This window comes from Elephantulus edwardii, unplaced genomic scaffold (genome assembly GCF_000299155.1).
Source record: "Elephantulus edwardii isolate Elephantulus edwardi_28Jun2011 unplaced genomic scaffold, EleEdw1.0 scaffold00182, whole genome shotgun sequence".
Lineage (NCBI taxonomy): Eukaryota > Metazoa > Chordata > Mammalia > Macroscelidea > Macroscelididae > Elephantulus > Elephantulus edwardii.
Genome location: NW_006399932.1, coordinates 3749620 through 3755619, shown reverse-complemented (window position 1 = coordinate 3755619; position 6000 = coordinate 3749620). Strand labels below are relative to the sequence as shown.

At 39.3% G+C, this 6000-nt stretch overlaps 1 protein-coding gene across 1 annotated transcript in view; it reads left to right on the top strand.

Moving 5' to 3' along the window:
• Positions 1 to 6000, top strand: part of JAZF1 (JAZF zinc finger 1) — a 499696-nt gene that overhangs the window by 417577 nt on the left and 76119 nt on the right. The gene's annotated exons all lie outside the window — the stretch shown is intronic.

Here is a 6000-nt window from a genome sequence, read left to right as displayed (position 1 = left end):
CTTTGCATAGTCAATGAAACACAGATAGACATTCCTCTGGTATTCCCTGCTTTCAGCTAAGATCCATCTAACATCAGCTACAATATCTCTAGTACCACAACCCCTTTTAAATACAGACAACAAAACCTGCCTCCATCCTGTGGTTTCTGGACTTGGTGATTATTGACATTGTGTCAATATTCTCATTTCTGCTTTAGTTGTTTCACTTTTCTTTAAGGCTATCACTCCTCCTCCAGCATTGTCTTCTATTCTGTAAAACAGCTGTTGATCCTTTGGTCTTATGTAGACTTCAAACAAAACCAAAACCACAATAGCCACTTACTCTTTAAGCTAAACTGTTAGTGTAATGGTGACTTCAGGGGTTAATTTCAATACATAATTTGCTTTAAATCAGGGTCATAGTTTTCGAGTCTCCTCCATCCTTAGTAGGTCCAACAAGTCTGAATTTACATCTGAATTCTTAAAAAATTTTCAGTTCTGTCCCAAATTTTTCTTTTAATTTTTTCCATTAGGATTACTTTATTCTTGATCAGAATATTCAGTAGGTGCAGCCAGGCTCCATCCAATGGAGATAATTTGACTGTGCCACAAGGTTTTCAATGGCTAATTTTTCATAAGTAGATTTCCAAGCCTTTACTCTGAGTTGCCACTTGATGGACTTGAATCTCCAGTTTTTCTGTTAGCCACCAAGTGCTTAACTGTATGCTCCTCGCGGGTCTTCCTATAATTGCAGCAGTAATTTTCCTAAACATCTGGACCGGTGGGCCTGCGCATGCAGCGGCCCTTTCCCTGTTGTGGGGACTTTTGCTGGGAGAAGCCAGAAAGTAACCAAACTGCTGGCGTAGAAGACAGAGATGAAAGATTTGTCGGCTAAGGTTTCCTGAGCAAGTGTTGAAGTAGAAACTAGCTCAGATTCTCCTTCTCTGAGATCAAATGGAGCACGACTAGTTTCTGCCAAGGTAAAGAGAACGATTATTATTGCACGTGTCAGGCTGAGAATAGAAGTCATAGGAATTTTTTTAGTTGTTATGGCTAATGTTGTTATGACTGACATTGTGAGTGACATTGAGCAAGCACAAAATGGCAAGCCCTGTTGTAAGTCCTTTATATGCATTAATTAATTAAAATTTCTCACAGGGACCCTATGAGGTAGCCACTGTACTGTTTCCAGATGAGAAAACTGAGGCACAGAGAGATTCAGTAACTTTCCTGAGGTCACACAGCTGGAGAGCCAGAGTATAACTTTGGGTGGTCTATCTCTAAAGGCCACTGTCTCGGTTGCTGCTCCAGTGTTTTCATTAGTGACTTGTTAGTGAGTCAGAAATCAATGTGGTGATTATGACTCAGCAGATTTTGTTAGAATAGATTAGATTATAAATATATCAGCATTTATCATGTCTAGTAAGGATTGTTTCATGAAACTTTCATTTCAGATGCTTACATGAAATTCTCACGCCCATAATTCCTTACCTTTTAATCTAGAAATGTTTCATAATTCATCAGTTTTCTGATTTAGAAATTTATAAGTGCTGAATATTACATAACCATCCCACCAGAGTCTGGGGCAGCACCTTATAATCAAACACATTAATATTTATGGTGTGAAGTATATGCCTATTTACACTAAGTATGATAAATAAAATGTTTAAATAACCTCTCAGCAGTATGGGTCAGCATCTGTCTTCCAGGGACTTTTGATGCCAAACTTACCAAAGCATTCCTGTTTTCATGGTTTTGGAGATTTCAAAATTACAGATTTTTTAAAAAATCTTTTTTATAGATATGTGTGTACCTGGGTGTCAATATTAAATAGAAGTTAATTTTAAAAAATTGTACTGTAGTATTGCTAGAATCACTATTAAACTTGGAAGGAAAGAAAATGAAAAAACCAAAAACTGGGAAGGACCATTTTTTTAAAAAAATTAAAAGACTCACACTCGCTGTTGTGGAATTGGTTCCACCTCCAGTTAAGGTTTTCCACGGCAGTAAATTTTAACAGAGTTGATCACCCACCTTTCTTCTAAGGACCCACTTGATGGTTTCAAACCACTAGAGATGCCTGGCCTCTGTGTTAGCAGCGCAGCTTGCTACAGATTACACCACCAGAGCTCCATAAAACCAAAGTCTTGCATTTTAACAAGTAGAAAGATCAGGGCCAAAAAGGAGAGTGTTGTGACTTGCTGAGGCCACCTGCTTTTTTGCCTCGCTCTGCGCCTGCTAAGGCACTGCTTAGGCCCCTGGACCACACGCCATCTCCAGAGTCACGCAGTAACGGCCATCCTGCACCACGCTGGTCAGAAATTGGACTCTGTTCAAGTCTCTTCTGAATGGAGGAGCGGTTGCCTCCATGTCTGCTTTCTCCAAGTGCCTGTGGACGCCAGCTCATTTCCCCAGCAGGACACTGGTGCTCGTGTTTGGCCACAGGGTCAGGTGGCAGTGGAATCCCTGTCCAGGTTCCAGCGAATACTGTAAATTTCCTGAGTTTGTGGTTTAAACTGGTCTCTCCGGACCAGCAGTTGACATTTCCCCATTGTGGTGTTATATGCATATTTCCATGTTTAACATGTCAGACTGAATGAACATTGTGGTCTGAGGATTGAAAAGATTTATAATGGAGTCTTGAAAATTTACTTTAGGAATATGTACTTCCCCTAGCAATAACAAATACGGCTACAAATGACCATACTAAATTAAAGTAACTTGGGCATTTCTGATTTGTGGGAAAGTTAAAATTAATCTTATGGCGGTTTCAGTTTCAAAAAGAAAACATTGCTTTGCCTGACCGCAGATTTCCAGGCTGTTAGTCAACAGTGAAAGAGCCTTCAGGTGGCTCGTTTTTTCTTTAAGAAATAACCAGGTTTTTCTCTGTGTAGGAAAACAGTAAAATTGTCTTTTCAAATGATTCCTTGCCTTTGGAAAATTGCCTACCTTTTAATAGACAGCTGGATTGATGGAACCTTTCTTAAGAAGGTTTAGTATGTCTAAAAAAAAAATAAAATAGGTTAAGTTGTAATGAATGTGTGGAAAAGGGGGGACAGTGGGATAATGCAGGGGAAACTGGTCATTTGTAACTAGCGTTCTCAAGGTGCTAGTCATGTGTGTGTGTGTGTGTGTGTGTGTGTGTGTGTGTGTGGTCACTCAGGATGTGCTGTGTAGCTGTGTTTCTTGGTCTAGCAAGATTGCTATGATCTTTGAGTTCACAAGCACCACCGTAAAAGAGGAGAGTGAGGGCTGGAGGGAGGGAAAGGTGGAAAGCAGTACTTTGTATCTGTGTTTCATATTTGATGCTTTCAACATAGGTGCCACATTCTATAAAGTGCTCAGAAGCTTAAAAAATCAAAATTAGATTTCCATCTGTAACTGACTCAACGCAGGCGTAGGTAAAGATAGAATAGTGTTATAGCTGCTGCTGCTGCTGCTGCTGTTGTTGTATATCTGAGCTGTATGAGAGTGTTTTGTTTTACATTGAGAATCATGGTCTGTTGATACTTTTTAATCAGAATGAGAAAAGACATGGGAAAGCCTCATTTTTTTCAGCAGAGAATTTCTCTCTGACTTGCTGTGCGCACTCTCTGGTCTGATTCCCAGCCAGCCATTCTGCAAGAGGAGCTTCATGATGCATGAGGAATGATCCAGGTTCTTTCAGAGCTATGACTACACAGTGTCTGCTCTGAAGCTTACAGCTGAATACGGTAGACAAAATACGTAAACTTAACTATTTGATGACACTTCATCTAACAACTTTGTGCTTATAGTCACACATTGTACTGTACAACAGCCTGTGAAGTAGGCACTGATGCTGTACTGCACATAGCACATCTTCTGTGATCCTGAGTATCCAGCCGCACAAGGCTCACCAGCCACCTTTGGGATGGAGTCTATTTAGAAAAAATCAATAGGACAGAGCCACAGCTTTCCAGCAGAGTGGCGTCAAACATTCTTTCACAGAAGCCTTACCGCAGTCCTCACAGGTGAAAGACATCAGGTGAGTGAGGGTGAGCTACATCACAGGAGGAGGATATCCAGGCAGGGTCAGCAGCTATTCTGACATGTTTTTAAATAAGAGATAGCATTTTATACTGAATTGAAACCGATGAGGGAGAGATCAGTTTAAAAGTGATATATGATAGCATATTATGATTATCACATGAATCCAGAATTAACGTTGCATAGTGGAGTGCATTTGGGGCTGGGGGGAAAGGGGCAGGGTTGAGGGATTGTATACCAATGAAGTTTATCTTTTGGTTTTCAAAGAGAGGCGTGAACTGGGGGGGTGGGGGTAAAGAAAAAAGTGCAATAATGAATGAATGAAATCCAACATCTCTGTAAATGTTCATTAAAATTAATAAAATAAAATTTAAAAAAATAAAAGAGAGAGATAACATTTTACATTGTGTGAAACTGCCATTATACGAGTTTATTAAATGGTAGAGAACAATGGGAAAAGGACAGCATTGAATATTCCTAACAAAAGAGAAGTGCTGAAAGAATAATTATAAGCAGCCTTGGGCCCCACAAGTGTAAGCAGCCATGGACACAGTTATTAGGGTCTCCACAAAGCATGTGTTTGGTACAGGCTGTCACACTAAAGACCTGATGCTCTGGCTTCCTGGAAGGGCAGTATAGGGTGGTTCTAGTTCTTCCCAGTACAGATTGTAATTTACCATGAGAAGTTTTGCCTGGAAACGTAGTTGATGTACTTTTTAATAGGTTGTCTGAATTATCCAAAAGTCAAAAAGAAAGGCAAATGATTGTTCTTAATTTTTTTTAAGCCTACATTTATTGGTTGACCAACTTAGCCTTAGCTCACTTTGGCTTGTCTGACTCCCAAAACCAGGCTCTTAATTAAAATACAAGATATAAACATCTTAATCTGGTCTGGAAAGCAATGTATTCAAATTTTCTAAATAAACTAATACACACACAGAGAGAGAGAGAGAGAAAGAGAGATGTAAACATGCCATACTACTCAAAAGTATATCTATGTCTATTTTATAAACTACTTTGAATCTACTAGCATCAAGAAGAAGCTTGCTTTCTGGAAGAAACAGCACGTTTGTCTAGTGGTTTCGCCCACTCCTTGGCATAGTGCACACCCCAGCTCAGCATTCTGCCAGCTCGTTGTGTTCTACTTAGAATAATAAAAGAAAGCACTGGGTCCCTGCTCTCCACTCACAGTCCACATTTTGAGCAGAGGTTTATGAGGAGAGAAAAAAGATGTTTTAAGAGCAGTAGGACCAACTTTGCATCTGAAAATAAATGAGTACCTGTTATCCAGGTGCAGGCAATTCTGTTTTGCATTGTAGTTTCTTCTTTTAAAATCATCACCATTCATACCACAAAGCCCAAAAGCTCCAGGCAAACCATGTAACTTTATTACAGTTGAGTTAAACATATAAAACCCAGTTTATATGTCTAATTTGTATGGCAGAAGCCATTGAAGAAATGTGCCATGTATGTTCCCAGTATGAATGTAGAAATTTTAAGACACTGTAACAATATTACTGTTGTTTCATTGGGTGTTTGGTGGCTCTAAGCTTTGACCATGAGTTGGGACTGTGAGTTGAGTTCTTAAACTTGATAGTGTAGTGAAGAAAAATATTGAGATACTTTGCAGGCAGATTGTGAAATGATTGGATAAAATACCACGTGTTAGTGCAATAGCATTGGTTTATTAAGAATTTTATAGAAACGGTCAAAGCATAACTGATGGAGGGCACAGATAAGGCTTGGGGGCATAGTGACGTTCTGTTTCTGACGCTGAGAAGTGGGCACAGGTGGTATTTTCATTAAACAAAACACTTCCATGGACTACTAGCTATGCTTGTCATTTCAGTTTTCAAATATGCAGCTGACAAAGTTGGCCAAGAATATAGAAGGATTTATGCTCTTTCAATAAGAGATAACATTTTATATTGTTCTGAATTTATTAAATGGTAGGATAAGGATGAGAAAAGGTCAGGGTTTGAATGTTAATAACAAAAGAGAAGTGCTAACAGA